General features: G+C 38.5%; 1 protein-coding gene across 2 annotated transcripts in view; it reads left to right on the top strand.

Annotated features, from left to right (window-relative positions):
• Positions 1-7,104: 7,104 nt before the first annotated feature.
• The window catches only part of LOC124273751, a 24,552-nt gene continuing 15,065 nt past the window's right edge, over positions 7,105-16,591 (top strand). For both annotated transcript variants that reach the window (XM_046709051.1, XM_046709050.1), the window contains exon 1: positions 7,105-7,183. The gene's annotated coding sequence lies outside the window, so the exon portion shown is untranslated. The remainder of the gene's footprint in view (positions 7,184-16,591) is intronic.

The raw sequence follows: 16,591 nt of genomic DNA, 5'->3' as shown, positions 1-16,591 counted from the left end.
CAAATTGTGAGTGGATGTGCTACTGTAGCCCCACCATGATAATAGGTGATCTACTTTCATATTGATATTCATTATCATTCTTCCTGAAAACGGATTTGTTTTATTCCAAATTATCATAGGGTCACATATTATTCTCAGTAATTTGGATTTCTGTCCATTGAGCTCTTACACCCAATAAAATACTTAAAGGTCACATGCAACGTAAAACACAACTTTGCAGATTCTGATACCTTTCGGTATGGACTTACCGAAACAAATCATCAACAATGCAAATTCAACTTATAAAGTTGAAAAATAACGCGATGAAAAACCCGCGCGAAATCGGAGTTCAAACGATTCACTAACTTTCCCCCAGCGCTTGGGGGAATTGAAGTGGTTTCAACAGCTGGGCTGCGCTCATAGCACATGCGCAGTGAAATAGGTTCGCAGAGCTTGGAAGCGGGTTGTCCGGTGAATATTCGGTGAAGGCTTTGGTGTGAGCTATTTTTCTAATGTTTTGTTGATATTTCACAGGCGCGAGCTTTTTATATGTTATTACAGTAGATTACCGATTTAACTGTTTATATAATTTCATTTGTCTATTTCACCACACGTTCTTCTTACCGAGTCACTTTCTCAGTTCGATACTTAAAAGCAATGTCATTATTTAGCGTCGACAGAATTTCTAACTGTGATATAGATATGTCCTTGTCACAGACAAAACTCAAAGTCTGTTTTATTGACACCTATGTGTGTCTGCCTGTCTGCTAATGACAATATTCAATACACAACTTCGATCACTGACCACATGCAATTCGAACTTAACACCAATCAGGCTATACACCATAAACAAAACGCATTGATTTATGGCCCGAGTTCGGTCTCTGTCACATTATGTAATTACACAGACAGGCAGGTGTGATACTTGTACACATGACATGTTATGATGTCTGTTGATTACAAAATGTTATACACAAAAAATGAGCATGTATTTACAAAACCCAACATCTCTATATATACACACACAATGAGCCGTGAGGGCATCTGCAAATGAACCAGCCGTTACACTTGAGTGCACACCCACCCGCTCTGACTGGGTTCAGTATCCCGGCTGCTTCGTTTCTTGGGAAGTAAACCCAAGTACAAAATATTGCACTTTTGATTTGCGATTGTACGCTTATAATTTTGTTTTTACGTTTTTTCATAACCAGCAATGTATATTATATGTCATGAATAAGTGATAATTGTGTTTTAATTATGTTTGATTTTTGGTTGCATGTGACCTTTAAGGAAATACAAAAAATGGCAGCAACCTAATATTCAATAGTCACATACTGTAATTGATACGGTGTGTTACCAGCCCTATACAGCTTTAATATTATGTAAGTGATTCCTGTATTTCCTCTAATAAGAACCGGGAATAAAGCAGCAGTTTAAGAAATATATAAGCGCTGGGTCTCTAATAAGCGCCGGGTATGATTTATTACAATATATGTATTCTCCCTTGATCCCAAAATAGATTTCTTAAGGAATGGTCCCTTATTATCTTTGACATAACACTCACTAACAATTAATTACACCCAATAACACCCAAAGCACAATAAGCGCCAGGTCTCCAATCAGTGCCAGATTTGGAAGTCCGTTGAAAAATCAGCGCCGGGCTAGAGGAAATATGATATATTTTTTACAGTCTAAATATCATAAATAAATAGGTTTACTTAAATATCTGCTGTATCTTTCTTGGATTATTAAAAGGATTTCTGAATAACTACTGCTTGGGAATTCTGTTGGTTGTAGTTCAGTTACAAGCGTGAAGCAGATGAGGTTTTCTGTGCGTGTGTGTGTGTGTGTGTGTGTGTGTGTGTGTGTGTGTGTGTGTGTGTGTGTGTGTGTGTGTGTGTGTGTGTGTGTGTGTGTGTGTGTGTGTGTGTGCCTACACCCAGGGACCAAAAGTTCTTCCCCACAATGGCCGCCGTAATCGGGTTTCGTAGCACTTTGCGATTTCAAAGTCAAAGTGAGGGTAAAATATTGTAAAAATGATTGAACTTATTGCATCGATGGGAAATTATTTTGTGTAAGCACCGTACATTTGCGCAACCGGATGTTATAGAATTACGCCCCTTGATATTATTTGTCGTCTACTTGAACATGGCACCGAGAGGGAAAAGAATTGAGTGACGATGTGACAAAAAATGATAATAAAATTGTCAAATGATGGTGTTTGTGGTCGTTGCGAACGTTGCCGTATCGCTGTTTAATTGGGAGTCGAACTGAGACATTATATCCGTCGAAAAACATAAACGCAAAGTTTCCACCAGTGACGTTAGCCGAGTGAAGCAACTGCAAACAAAGAAACGGGGTGCTACGGAGTAGTTTAATGTAGGAGGCTGTACGAGGCGATGACAACGGACATGCATCGTGACGTCGGTTACCAAGGGGGCAGACGAGCAAGGCGTAGTGACGTCATTACAGTGTGACGTCATGCAAAAAGTGTACTACAGAACAACATTCTTCCGCAACCTCTAATGAAACCGGTTTCGGTTTGAAACCATAAAAATAACAAAAATACGCTATTTTGTCAATTTAAAGCATGTAAGACGTGGGTAATAAATAAAATACTACACTCGGTCTCATAACATACGAATTATACGTAATTCGTGACCTTCCTATGGTTTCTGACCTCGCTTTCGCTCGGTCAGATACCATAGGAAGGACACTCGTTTCGTATAATTCGTATGTAATGAGACCTCGTGTAATATTCTCTATATATTTTTTTCAATCAATTTGATTTCTTTAAATATGCTAAAATCAGGTTGTTCAAAAAAGGACAGATAAAGTGTGAATATTATCATGAAAACGTTGTCTAAATCAACAAATGTAAGCAGTATGTGCTTGATTGTAATAGGACTGTTGCAAAGGATGCAAAAAGGGGGATTTTCACCTCACCTCAATAAAAATCAATGTGTATAAATGTGTGTCCAATACACACAACGTCATCATAGCAGTGTCTTCACGTTCATTGAGACGCCACCAGACACGTCTTGCACCTATCTTGTAAGTCTAGACTGTGCCTCGATTCGTCTGAAATCATTACAGATCATAGGGAAATATCACAGATTTAACGATCTGAACATTACTGGCATCTGGTAAGAATGTATGGATTTGTTAACGGCAGTTCAATAACGGAAGCCGTGCATGCAATTCGTTGTGTGCAGACGATTTCTCAATAACCTGACAGTAGCCTGGCGTGTAGAGCAGTGCATAGTGTATAGCAATGTGACCGGGTGCTTGGGCTCCATGTCTTAGTGCATCATTTCTGACTTAAGGATTCCAGACATTTGTTCTTGACATTGGGCGCTCAGCGCATACCTGTCATTATATTCTGCGCTGACCTGTTACAAAGTGAGTGTCAGTAGGACTGAAGTGACTTTCATAAATTATCTGCACCTTCTGTTGTTTTCAAACCCCTACGTAATATTTATTCAAGTTCTTTACATATAGGCAACTACATCAAGCCATCAAAGTGAAAGCAGCTACAAAAGCCACCAAAGTTAATCGCATGCAACAATCCACCAAAGGTAGATCACCATACTAGGGACCATGGGTACTTACAGTACATTTGCTTCCTGCATGGGCCCTACCTGGATTTACACCATCCCCTCAGCCGTTAGCAATTTAGACACATCTAGCAATACATGAATATAGTGAGTAGTTATGATGCTTAGAGTAGTTGTCAGCAATAGTCAGACGTCCCTGCTTAAATCTACGATCCTGATATATGCGGCGTCGCGTCTTACCGACTAGCTAAAACCACATCTCGCCCAATTTCTGTTGTGCTTCATTGTATGAAGCAATAAGTAATATTCACAAAGAGCCGTTAAAAATGAATCATCTTGTTACGGATTAGAAATTACTGTCACATAAAGTCTTGTGAGTCCCCTTTAAACCAGCAAAATAGAACACAGATAAGTCTATAATATTTAATTTCCAGAAATTATTCAGAAAGATGTTTTGGCAAATATAATATATTTATATAAACTACAGAAATTTTACTGAAACGAATATGTTGAGATATTATTCTCTTACAGTCTAACTGTCTTTTCAGTAGTTTGTGAGACCTCCTTGCCCTCCAATACACGACTGAATGCGCCTAGGTACACTATCATATGACAGCGTATCCCAATATTCGACCACTTCTTTCTTCATAGCCTTAATATTTCTAAGTCCCGTTTGGTTTATTCTGATCTTCATTAGTTCCCACACATTCTCAATGGGGTTAAGATCTGAGCTGTAGCTGGGCCAGTCTCAAACTTGAACATTTTCGTCCTACAACCACTGTTTTGTGTAGCCCGCAGTGTGTTTTGGGTCGTTATCATGCTGGAAAATCAAATTATCTTCATATAGTACTTCGGGCCGATGGAAGGGGTGACCATTTAATATGTGAACAGATCGTTCCTTCGTCGAATTTCCGATGTCAATACACAATGGCGTCACTCCACGTGATGATATCCCACCCCACATGTGAGATATCGGGCTGTTTTGGGCGTTGGTAGATAAGTTTCACTGTATCTGTTGTCCAATTGTTCACATCAGAAAAGAAAACATAATCCCAATCTTGATTTTCGTGAGCACTACACCAGTTTAAACGTTTTTCTTTTTGTGTATCTTTCATCAATGTTGAAGTCTGAAATTCCGCGCTTTTTCACGCAGTAAAGTCTTTGTAATTCTTGTCTAAGGGTTTCATTACATACCTGAAGACTTCCTCTGTTATTCGTCTCAATTTTCCCTACTCACAATCTGACCAAATCGAAGGCGATCTGTAGTAGGCCTACTGAACTTCCTTGGCCTCCCTAGCCCTGTCTTGTGCTCAATCCAAACTCCTGACTGAATATTCTTCAAAATTCTGTATACAGTGGGCAAAGGAATGTCATGTCTACCAGCTAACTCTTTTGCATTAGTCACACCCCTTTCAAAATCATCTAGAACCAGTCATCAAAGGAAGCCGTCTGCTACACCTGGGGAGATAACTCTTGATGTAGTAATGTTCATTCTTCAGCCTACAGGAGCGGTGGGGTAGCCCAGTGGTTAAAGCGTCCGCTCGTCACGCTGAAAACCCGGCTTCGATTCCCCACATGGAAACAATGTGTGAAGCCCATTTCTGGTGTCCCCAGAAATATTGCTGGAATATTGCTAAAAGCGGCGTAAAACTAAACTCACTCTTAAGCCTACAAGAGTTGCCTCCCATGTTGAGTACTTTCCTACATAATGTAACACCTATTTAAAATTGTATTATCAGTATCAGGAAAAAAAAGAGTTTGTCTATAATTTCTGGAATACTATACATGTACTTGACCTGTCAGTCAAGCTTTGACGAGGTCATTGTAAGACAATCCTCAGAGGGTACGAACGTCATAAAACATTCAAAGTATGTGTATTCGTACAATAGTTTGAATCGTTGAATATATGTTATTCTAATCCATAGCTAAATTTGCCTACAATCGCTAGTATCTGAAGGGATAGTGTAAATCCACCTGGGATCCATGCAGGAAGCAAGATCATTGTAAATCCTTATGGTCTCTGGTATGGTGACCTACTTTCAGCAATGTTCAGTAATTTACATAGAAATATCATGGTTACATGCAAGTTTCAGATATTTACTGTGCTTTGTTGATAGGTATATTCATCGTTTGAATTATTTTTTTTATCAATGCATAGCTTCATAGTTACGACATGGCTGAAATACTGCCGAGGTGACTCTGAAGTCAGTCATTCACTCCTTTCTATATTGACTATATTCTTGTTGATGTCGTTTAGTTTAAATAACACCCACCCGGACTTTATTAGTTTGAATACCATGGAGGAGAAGGTAAAAAGAAACAACGAGATTTAAGCAGCAGAAAGAACATATTTTATTTTTTGTGCTAGAGGTGGACAAAAAGTGATGAATTCTGACTGTGGAAGACGTTTGTAAGGTTATGACTTTCTCACTCCATGTTACCCGGAAGAGAAGACTGGTATGCTAAATATCTGAATAAGATCAATTTGTCCTAGATTGAATATTGATGATATAAAATAATGTCCGAAAAATCTGCAATTCATCAAAATTAGTCTTAATTCCTCTGTACAATGCTATTGAACTAATCCCCCTACTTTGGTGAATCATTTTCGAGATCCACTCTGAATGGCGCCATTCTGAGAAGTTAATAATAATAATAATAATATGTGTATTTATAATGCGCTGAATTCCACACATAAGGCATGCTCAAAGCGCTACATATTTACAAATATTTACAAAGCAAAGGTTATGCTAGAACGAGGCTGAAATTTTTGGAAAGTTAAGTTATAGATCGTAATATTTTCTGAAAAGATGGGTTTTGAGGGAACTTTTAAATGAGTCCATGGAGGGAGACATTTTGAGTTCAGTCGGGAGTTGATTCCACAACTGTGGAGCACCATAGCTGAAGGAGCGAAACCCGAATGACCGGAGTTTTGACCGATGTTCTAATGTTACTGGCAGACTTCGGTTACGATTTCGCACTTCTGTCAGCAAACAGAACGCAATATTTACAACAGACTTATTAGGCATTTGGAACATGTCCAAGTGAATGGAATGTAGAATCAATGTTTCCTTTTTCCTCCAAGTGGTGATATTGATTTGACATGTTAGAAATGGACAAACCGAATGAAATAGGATATCAAGCAATAAGTTTTGATATTGGTTTATCTAACTGAACATTGAATTTCATTTCGAGATCTTTTGTTTTGTGATTGTTGCCCTGACGACAGCAAATGACGCGACTGGTGAACACTGTCAGCGTTCGAAACATGTTCGTACTCAAACAGTATTTTACTCGGTATGACGTGAATGAAGCCAATCAATATACGCTGTCACGACAGCACAAGTCGCATTGTATTGCGTGTCCCAATGCTTGCGATGAAAGGGCGCCTTTGTAAGTTTGTCTATAATAAATTTATCAACTGGATCGATGTGTAAATAAAGGATTCGATTTACCTCTGATTATGTCCCTTTGGACAGTATGTAGTGAAAACGGCATGACACTACTAACTGTTACCATCTTATCCGGGCTTTGACGTAGATGGTTTCCAACACCACAGAGGCACAAACATCACTCGGAGAGATATCCAACAGTGGGGATCTTGTTCCAGTGGGGTATTTCAACATCTATTTGGCCAACAAGTGACTGTGAGTTTGACTTATGAATACTGTTTCGTTCATATATTCCCAGCAAATAGCCTTTAAGGTAACGAAATATATTACGAAATAGTACAGACACTGAAAAATGGACGATGGATGGATACCACTACGTTAGAAATCGTAAATTGAATATAGTGGTGAACCTGTAAAGTAGGATTTTTTGCTCGTTATTTTCAGACATATTACTTAACCTTGTGCACTCATACATACCTAAAGGGCAAACTAATGCGAACGGCAGATTCTAACTGTGCCTAATGCTGTTATGTTATGCAAGAAAAAAATCCTATATCCTTGCATAGTGCTGATACTGAGAGAAACATTACATGTATGTGTTAATTTACATTTTCAGTGGTCATGCCGAATGTATTTGAAAATCACATCTTCTGGCAACTATTTTAAGTGGCTTGTAGATGCCACATTTGGCTTGTCAGAGTTGTGTCCCTCAGGTACATCCGAAAGCTAGTCCAATGACTCGACTAATGATATATTTCTAAGTTTGTCAGCAAGATACCATTGCTTATGGGGTTTCATCGATATGAGAAATATTTGATGCTCTCTTCAAACATTGCTCGACACACTGGTATGCTGTTCAAAGCAGCAATAAACCTAACCCACTCATTCACTTATTTCGGTTTTGACAAAAATGGCTGACGAATGACCACAAAATTGTTTTCAAAGATGCGTATGTGGCGGCCATGTTAAAAAATCAGATCTGAACCTCTTAAATAATTTAGAATAGATAATGAAACCAAAGAGGCAAAGGGTGCAGAAAATAAGATGTCAAAGAGTTCTGACCAAACATCGCCATGAAAGGTCGAATCCAAACAGAAAACTAAAGGCCAAGACGGAAGGAACAAATCGGGATAACACAGTCCTGTGGTTGATATGTGATGCTCTTAAAGGGGAAGTGTACACGAAAAATTCACACTTTTCTCTTATGTGAAACAAAATGGAATTTTGAATTAGTTAATATCAATACTTGAAAATATACACTCATTTTTCTTTCAATGAAGGTATAACCCTCAAAATAAGTGCTGAAATGTTATGCCATTATGAGGCCTTTGGTTGCCGAGCGAAACAGGCCAGAGTTACCCCCTTTGATTATGACATAATTTGTGCCAATTGATTTAGACTGGTTTCCTGTCTAGTCCCAAAGCAAAAGATATTAATACTGAAAATAATCACGTGAAAAAAGTGTGTAAAAATAAGAAAGAAGTATTAGAACTGAAAATGTAAGCAGCAGGACAGATTAATCGTATGCATTTTCATTCATAAACCTCACCTCAATGAAAATACCAAATATGTAGATGAACGTTGATGTCCATATCACTATCGGGAAGTGCGTGTTCACCCACACGAGTACAGCGGATATTTGGAAGAAAACTCTCGTTGTTTCGTTCAATGCATGTTCTAAAACTTATGAGCAAGTGTACGCAACGAGTAGACGAACGGATCTCTCACAGCATTGGCGGTTCCAGAGGGGGGAGGGGGGGAGGGGTTCGGAACCCCCTTCGAAAATGACTTAAGGCCACATTGAAGATTTTTTTTGCGTTGGCGGAGCCAATGGGGGGTTCGCCCATGCACAGTATGAGAAAGTGATAAACAGTGTAAAACCTGAGCTTGGCTTTGTTTACATTTCAAACATGTGGTCCTTTCCCAGCGCGGCATTCGTTTTCACTTCTGGTATATTTCGCTAGATTTCACTGGGACAACAACAAAAATACCGGTGATCACAATGAAACGTTATATTTTTTATCAAATTCAGTACTCCAAGTATAATTCAACATTTCATGAAGACATAGAGCGGTGTCGGGTGTAACCGAACAGTTAACACCATATCCCCCCTATTTCCTGTTTTATTATAAGCAATAAGTAGCACTAACAAAGAACCGTTCAGTGGGAATAATATATACATACAAAAGCAAGTAAGTCCTGTCCCTCTAATCATTTTGTTATAGATATTTCACATAATCAAATTTTCATAATTGTTTTAAAAACTTGTCGACTCGTCTGAACGCCCTTGTCCATGCTTTTCCGAACAGCTATGTTGGGCTATTCCGAAAAAAAACGGTGTGCCCTAAAACTTGAGCTGTGACCGAAGTGTCATCGCTTCGACGCATTATCGTTTGTTTTCAATCGTGTACAGAAGGTTGATAAACACTTTCCTCGTTCCTGTTACTGATATTTGCAAATTAAGAAAAGTTCAGTAACAGGAAAGAGGAACGAGTCCCTTGATCGATATTCAGAACGAATTGGCGTCAAATTGAAATTCTAACAAGGATATGTAACCGACACGAAATACGGCCCCAGATTCCAGATAAGCCATGGTAACATTAGTCACAACTGTTAAAGACAATTTTTGTGTCAACTTTAAAAAAAAAATATACACTTACGGTGGTGCAAATATCTTTACATTATTAATTGATAGCAAGTGTTTTCACGATTCGTTTATTTGGGTTAACAAGATAACTAAGTTGCAACACTTCCTCATATCGCAAGTCTTCTGCACAAATTGCAGATCTGCAGTACTTATTACTTGATCGATCGTATAACTGACTTGTATGTATGTTCTTTTTGAGGTTGTTGTTTAAAAATATCATATTCACGGTCTTGTAGGACCAAGCAAATACGATTATCTAAGACTAATAAACATTTGGCCTTTGTGGCACTTTTAGTATCGGCTAACATTGGCTTACGTTACTGAAATTTGAGTGACTGAGTGAGTTTAGTTTTACGCCGCTCTCATCGATATTCCGGCTATATGGCGGCGGTCTGTAAATAATAGAGTCTGGACCAGTCAATCCAGTGATCAACAGCATGAGCATCGATCTGCGCATTTGGGAACCAATGACATGGGTCAACAAAGTCAGCGAACCTATCCACCCGATCCCGTTAGTCGCCTCTTACGACAAGAATGGGTTACTGAAGGCTAATATTCTAGCCCAGACCTTCACGGGTCAACTGAAATTTGAGTAATTGATATATTTTTTCACCTTTCTTCTTGTTTCGATTTATATTGTGTATGTTAAACGATAGTCTGCTGGAAGGTACTCAGGAAGCTCAGAAAGCAGAAAAAGCTGTCACAACCAGCTAGTTGAGGCAAACATACGGAAATGGAATTTTGTTCGGTAATAGCCGCTTGCTTGGTAATACGCAAAACGCCGTGAATGGTGATTTAGTAATATGTCAAAACTGGCGAGATTTATGATGCATGTAATTTTCAGTACATTTGCCCTCCCTACAATGAGCGGATGATATCATAGAAAAGCAACTGTTTCAAACAGAATTCAAAACTGCGAAGTGCATTTATCTTCGTGATGTATTACGATATGGTTTCGACATCAAAGTGAGGGTTGAGTGAGTGAGTGAGTTAATATTTAACGTCACATCGGCATAACTCAGCCATATCGTGACGAAAATAATTTATACAGTAAAAAGTGAAAACATTTTGAAGATTAAAACCTGTCGACGATGGACAGTAAAAATACTAGATAATCACAGATATAATATAAAACTAGCGAGCAAAGCTAAAACATTCCATTTAAGAAGACAATACAATATAAAACACGGGCTATAGATCGCCAACAACTGAAGGTAGATCACCATACTAGGAACCATGGGGACTTACATTACTTTTGCTTCCAACATGGAGCCTAGCTGGATTTACACCATCCCTTCAGCTGCTGTAGATTGTAGGATAATTTAGCCGAAATTTAAAAGAACAAAAATACTACATTTAAAAACCTGGTACGTGAAAAATTAACTTTGAAAGTTTTTGGGACTTACGTACCCTCTCAGGAGGGCAATAAGTTTACCCTACTTCAACCCCCTTTGAGGATACAGCCACTAACAATCTAAGTTGATAATCTGAACTACCAATTATAAAAATTATCTATTTACAAAACATATATCAAAATTCATTTAATAAATCTATCTCTTTTAAAAAATCAATGATTACATGATAATTAAATTGATTAAAAAGATCCTTTACTGTTTTGACGTTGAAATATTTATCCCTTATGATGGAGAATTCAACACAGTCAAGCAGGACATGCTTGACCGTGGTTCTCTCATCACAGGGGATACAAAAACGGAGGATCTTCACCTTTTAATAGGTATTTGTGAGTATAACTCATATGGCCAATGCGACATCGTTGCATAATGACCTCAAATCTGGACTGACAGCCCCAGTAGGTGTAACCAATATAAGGTTTTATTTCATGTAATTTGTTAATACCTACTTGGGTGTCCCACTTCTTCTGCATCAGATCACGGATGTAAGTTCTAATGCTAGCTTGGTAATCAGAGTATGGAATAAGAAGGGTGTCACATATTGATTGGATGCTGCCTTAGCAGCAAGATCAGCCATTGTATTCCCAGAAATGCCAACGTGGCTGGGTAACCAACAAAAGACGACGTCGCATTGGCCAGTAGCAAGCTCATTATACAATTCAATAATTTCTATTAAAAGTGGATGTTTACAAGTAAGATTTTTAATAGCCTGAAGACACGAAAAAGAATCTGAAAATATGGTGTATTATTTATATTTAAGTGTTTATTATGTTAATATGGCGTTAGCTTCTGCTATGAAAATAGAGCTGTTATTTGGTAGTCGAGAAGATATTGTTCTGGATCCAATGACAGTGGCACAAGCAACTGCGCCACCATCCTTGGATCCATCTGTAAATAAGGATTTGTATGTATTATTTTTATTTGTTAATTGATTATATTCTTGTTTATATTGTAATTCATTAGTTTCTGCTTTCTTGAACTTAGTTAGTGTGAGGTCAACTTGTGGTCTCACTAATTGCCAAGGAGGAGAAGAAAGAAGACGAGAAGAAGATACATTCTCCAGCTCAATGCCGGCAGCAGAAATGAATGGTTTAATACTGTGCCCAAGAGGCGGAACAAGAGAAGACTTTTTGTTATACAAATCATCATAAAGAGGATTGAAGACACAGTTAAATGCAGGGTCAGACTCGTTAGAATATAGTTTGGTAATATATTGTAAAGATACTTTTATACGGCGTTGGGAAAGAGAAGGCTCATCTGCCTCGACATAGAGACTATCAACTGGATAAGTTCTAAATTATCCAAGACAAAGTCTGAGACCTTGGTGGTGAACAGAATCAAGTAGTTTAAGGTTGCTTTTGCAGGCTCCCGCCATATACAATCGAGCCATAATCAAGTTTAGATCGCACCAATGATCTGTATAAATGAAGGAGGGTAGTTTGATCCCTTCCCCACTTTGAATTGGAGACAACGTTTAACAAATCGAGTGCCTTCAGGCATTTAGCTTTAAGGGATTTAATATGTGGCAGGAATGTTCAATGGGAATCGAAAATTAGGGCCAAGAATTTGGCCTCCTTTACAACTTTGATGGGAGTGCCATTTAAAGATAGTTCTGGGTCCTTATGAGGCTTATATTTTCTACAAAAATGTATACAATTAGTTTTTGATTTAGAAAATTTAAAGCCGTTTTCAAGACACTATTTATTTATTTTGTTTAAACATAACTGCAGTTGCCGTTCAAAAGTATGCATATTTTTACCACGACAAGAAATATTGACATCATCCACAAATAATGATCCATCAATTGAATCATTTAATACCGTTGATAAACTATTGATCTTGATGCTAAACAGTGTGACAGACAAAATACTGCCTTGTGGGACACCCTGATCCTGATTATAATGATCAGACAGGGTTGAACCCACTCGGACTTGAAATTGCCTGTCTTTTAAAAACTGTGATATAAAAAGAGGCAAACGGCCTCTCAAACCAAAATCATGTAAATCCTTCAAAATGCCATGCTTCCAGGTCGTATCATAAGCTTTCTCAAGATCAAAGAAAATTGATACAGCATGTTGTTTATTTACTATAGCATTTTTAACAAAGGATTCTAAATGTACCAAATGATCAATGGTACTACGATTTTTCCTGAAACCACATTGAATATTTGTTATAAGGTTATTGGTTTCAAGATACCAAGTTAATCTATTATTCACCATACGTTCCATGGTTTTACAGACACAGCTAGTTAGAGATATCGGTCTGTAATTAGACGGATCTGTCTGTATGATCCCTGCCAGGTTTTGGTATTGGGACTATAATGGCATTACGCAACGAAGGAGGAAATTCTCCAGACGTCCATATTTGGTCAAATATATCTAAAAGTGTTATCAGACATGGTTCAGATAAGTGTTTTAGTAGCTGGTAATGTATATTATCATCACCCGCTGCAGTGTCATGAGCTTGCTCAAGAGCAGTGTGTAGCTCATGTAATGAAAACACTTCGTTATAATCTTCATCGTTATTTGAAGCGAAATTAAGTTTTGTCTTTTCCTGTTGCTTCTGATATCTCTGAAACTCAGGGACATAATTTGCCGATGATTAATTTTTGGCAAGAGTTTCGCCAATTTTATTTGCAATTTTAGACTTGCCAGTAATTAAATTATCACCCTCTTTAAGATGTTGAACAGCCGATTTTGAACCTTTGCCTTTAATTCTTTGAACCATGTTCCATACCTTAGACATTGGCGTGCGTTAATTAACTTTTGAGACATAATTTCTCCAAGATTGTCGTTTGTTTTGTTTAAAGGTACGACGCGCCTTTGCATTGAGTATTTTAAATTTATTTAAGTTATGGACAGTGGGATGATGGCGGAAATATCGCTCGGCCTGTTTCCTCGCTTTTCTGGCTTGTCTACAATCCATATTAAACCATGGTTTTCGTACATGCGGAGTCGTAGAAGACTTTGGTATACACTCATCAGCTATTTGCTTTAAAACGTCAGCAAAAGTTTGAATGGGATTAGTTATATCACTGAAACATTCAGGTCGCAGTTTCGATTTACATATAGTTTGATATAAAGACCTATTAGCCTTCAAAACGTTCCATCTTGTATACGATTGAGAATCAGATGGAGTTATTTCTGAAAGCATAGTTGGGAAGTGGTCACTTCCACAAAGGTCATTATGAACAGACCAATCAAATTCCTTCAGGAGGTTAGAATCTGCAAGAGACAAATCCAGAGAAGAATATGTGCCAGTTGCAGGATGCAGATAGGTGCTTGAATCATCATTAAATATGCACAGGTCATTATTGGAAATGAAATCTTCCAGTATTTTGCCTTTAGTATTAGTGTTAGTACTGCCCCAGAGTTGGTTGTGACCGTTTAGGTCACCCATAATAACACATGGCTTTGGGAGTTGATCATAGAGTGATTGAAGATCAGTCAGCTGAAGGTTTGATGAAGGCGGAATATACAGAGAGCATAACGTAAATGCTACACCCAGAGTAAGTCGCACTGCAACATATGCTTGGAGATTAGTGTTAAGTGTAACAGGGCTGTGAATAACATCCTGTCATATAAGGATAGTAGAACCTCCAGTGGCTCTATCACCTGGAGGGGAAAAATAATGATACGTTTCAAACTGAGGTAAGTTAAAATTATCTGTCTGTTTCAGATACGTCTCTTGCAGACAGAACGCTGATGGTGTTAAATCCTGGATTAATAGCTGTATTTCATTAAAATTTGTCCGGAGTCTACAGTTCCACTGCACGATATTGTTAGATAGACCTATATTTTAGGCGGATTAATTGGGGATCTACCCCGCACCATTTTCGAGGGCGACAAGCTATGTGCCCTAGAATGGACGTTTTCGGACACGTCCATGTCCTCAAGTGATCCGTATTTGTTAAATAATTTGATTTTATCACCTGACCCTTTTGGGGCTCTGCCACTTTGTTTCTTCAAAGAATCTGGCTTCGGTTTACCTTTTTTTTTAACGATTCGTTGAACGTTTGACGTTGATTGAGACTTTTGAGTTGACTGAGAAGATGTGTCACGGTCATAAGATGGTTCAGATTGGATTTGGGGCGTACCAGGAAGTGGTTCTGCAGTGTGTGTAAATATTGCAGGTGACAAAATTTGAGGAGTAGACATAGCAGGTGACAATATCTTAATAAAATCGGTTTTGAGCCAGGTTAAATTCGTCTGACAGCTTACAGATGATTTGTCTATCAGACGATGTTTTGGCTATGGAATCATAGGTTTCCTCAATTTAAGATCGTAAGACAAGCTTTTTGGCATCAGTAAAACTAATGTTTTGGGTGAACTTTATCTTTTTGATCTCCATCTGCTGTTTCCAGATCAGACAATCTTTGGAGAATGATGAGTGATTGCCTGCACAGTTGGTACATTTCTTAAAGTCACTGTCACAATCTTCTGTTGTATGTGTCTTCTCACCACAGCACATACAACAGACAATGTGCAAGTACTAACACCATGACCAAACTTCTGGCATTTAAAACACCTTAAAGGACTTGGTATGTAGGTGTCGACATTAATGTGACAATATCCCGCCTTTACTGATCTGGGAGCATTTGGAGGGAAAATGAAAACAGGTACGTATTAGTCTGAATGGTTTACTGGTTTTTACGTGTTGTAAAACGCTTAACGTATGTCACCCCTTGATCTTTCATTTCTGAAACAATATCAAGTTCAGACATGTCGTCAAACAATCGATCTCTATCTCTGATGATTCCTTTGCTGGTGTTAAGTGTTCTATAAGGAGATACTGTTACTGGAATGCCGACAAATGTTTCAGTAGTCATCAGGTTATTAGTCTGTTGTCTTTTGCTGCACTCTACGAGCAATGCACCTGAACGTAAACGTTTGATATAATTTAACGTCACCGGCAATGCCTTGTATGCCTTTCTGTATTGCAAAAGAGTTCAACTTTAATCGTGTGTTTTCTTGAGCCTCAATCACAAGAAAACGTGGCCAGTAATCAATTGAAGTGGACAGCCCTTGGTCGTTATCATCTGGATCAGTGTCAACTGGACGTTTTGTTTTGGTAATGGGGGTTTCGTAAGCCATGGTTAGTTTTTAATGGTTCATCATCCGAGCTCCCCACCCACCACGGAGTATCACAAGGACAATGCTAAAAACAAGTAGGTCTCCAGCTTGCAGCACCAAGGATACTCGATTGATATACTCAAGCAGAAAAAACTAAAAGATTAATTTTTCCACCAGATTGACCCATGAGCCATCGCCTTCTGGCACCAGCATCTAGGCAAATTTCTACTTTTCAGACGTTTCAAAAAGCAGTGTATAATAATACACTTACAAGCACAATAAGTTTAACAATATGTATAAAAAAAACAAGCCAAAAAGTGATAGAGCAATGAAAAGAGAGTGCTCAGGGCTCGGCATGACCAGCCGATTGGTTGAACCGGGCCCATTCAACTACCCGTCTAGGTGAAGTCAGGGCCGAAGTGGTGTGTCGGGCAAAGGAACACTGTTCCTGGAACCAGTTCCCTTAACCATCAGAATCCCTTCCTCCACCGACACAGGGGCGCAACCCACGGCAAACGGGCTGGTGGACCAA

This window comes from Haliotis rubra, unplaced genomic scaffold (assembly GCF_003918875.1).
Source record: "Haliotis rubra isolate DU_JTF1 unplaced genomic scaffold, ASM391887v1 Scf1837, whole genome shotgun sequence".
NCBI lineage: Eukaryota > Metazoa > Mollusca > Gastropoda > Lepetellida > Haliotidae > Haliotis > Haliotis rubra.
This window is presented reverse-complemented; position numbering and strand designations above follow the sequence as displayed.